Here is a 1,046-nt window from a genome sequence, read left to right on the forward strand (position 1 = left end):
TTTTTTTTCATTTTACTACTCAAAGTAGAGAAAGTGAAGGGGGGAATTTACTCGAAACGGTATAAGTGTTAACATTAAAACATGAAATAAATGACACGGAAAAACAAAAGGAATTGGATCCTAAATCTGAAAGATGTTGATTGTCTAAACGTCGGTAATATAGCTTATTGTATGACTTATCTCACGTCACTTTTTTATATAATTCACTCAGATTATTTGATGCGAAAACTGATATTACGTATCCGTGGTAATATATAATAACGTATACGTATAATTCAACTCATATATTGATGCACAATGGCTAATAACTGCCATTGTTATTTAGAAACTTCGAAAAAGGGAAGTTTGTTTACATGATAAAAGTGAGAGTTCTCTATTTTCGACAGTGACTCATGATTAGAAGTGTCCAGATAGCATTCAAGTGTGTATATTATGTACAGAAACGTTATCTATATATATATTCATCAATCTATTCTTTAATCAATACCATTGTGTAATTTTAGGGTATATTGCTGCATGATTATTAATATTAGTGAATCTCCCTATCCACTCTATTCTGTGTGATTAATTGAATAACATTTACCATATTGATGAGCCATTATCATTAACGCACTCTCGTTGTGAAAAAATATATACTTACTGATGATAATCTTATCATTTTCCTAGCTGTAGCTATAGTCATGTAGAGGCTTTTCAGATTAAATCGGAACTTAGTCTCCAGCAGTGCAAGCGTATCTAGTATCTGTTATTATGACATTTATGAATCATTATGTTTTGTCTGAGATTTCGAGTGTTCGATATCTTGTATGCGACATCCTGTATGCTGATAGCAGATAATCAATTTCCTCTGCTCGCTTTTCTTATACGTGATGGCCTGATTCTCGATACCTGGTAACCCGGTTCCAGATACCGATATCACAAACAGGACAGTCGATACCAAACGCTGATTACTGAATATTCTAATCGTAGAATAACAAATAACTGAAAATTTGTCACCATTACACAGCTTCCCTTCCTCTACCTTAGATACGCCATAGTGTGTGAGT

General features: G+C 33.3%; 1 protein-coding gene across 1 annotated transcript in view; it reads left to right on the forward strand.

Annotated features, from left to right (window-relative positions):
- LOC119591943 overlaps positions 1–1,046 on the forward strand; it is a gene marked incomplete in the record, with an annotated part of 10,649 nt that overhangs the window by 2,502 nt on the left and 7,101 nt on the right.

This window comes from Penaeus monodon, chromosome 29 (assembly GCF_015228065.2).
Source record: "Penaeus monodon isolate SGIC_2016 chromosome 29, NSTDA_Pmon_1, whole genome shotgun sequence".
Classification (NCBI taxonomy): Eukaryota; Metazoa; Arthropoda; class Malacostraca; order Decapoda; family Penaeidae; genus Penaeus; species Penaeus monodon.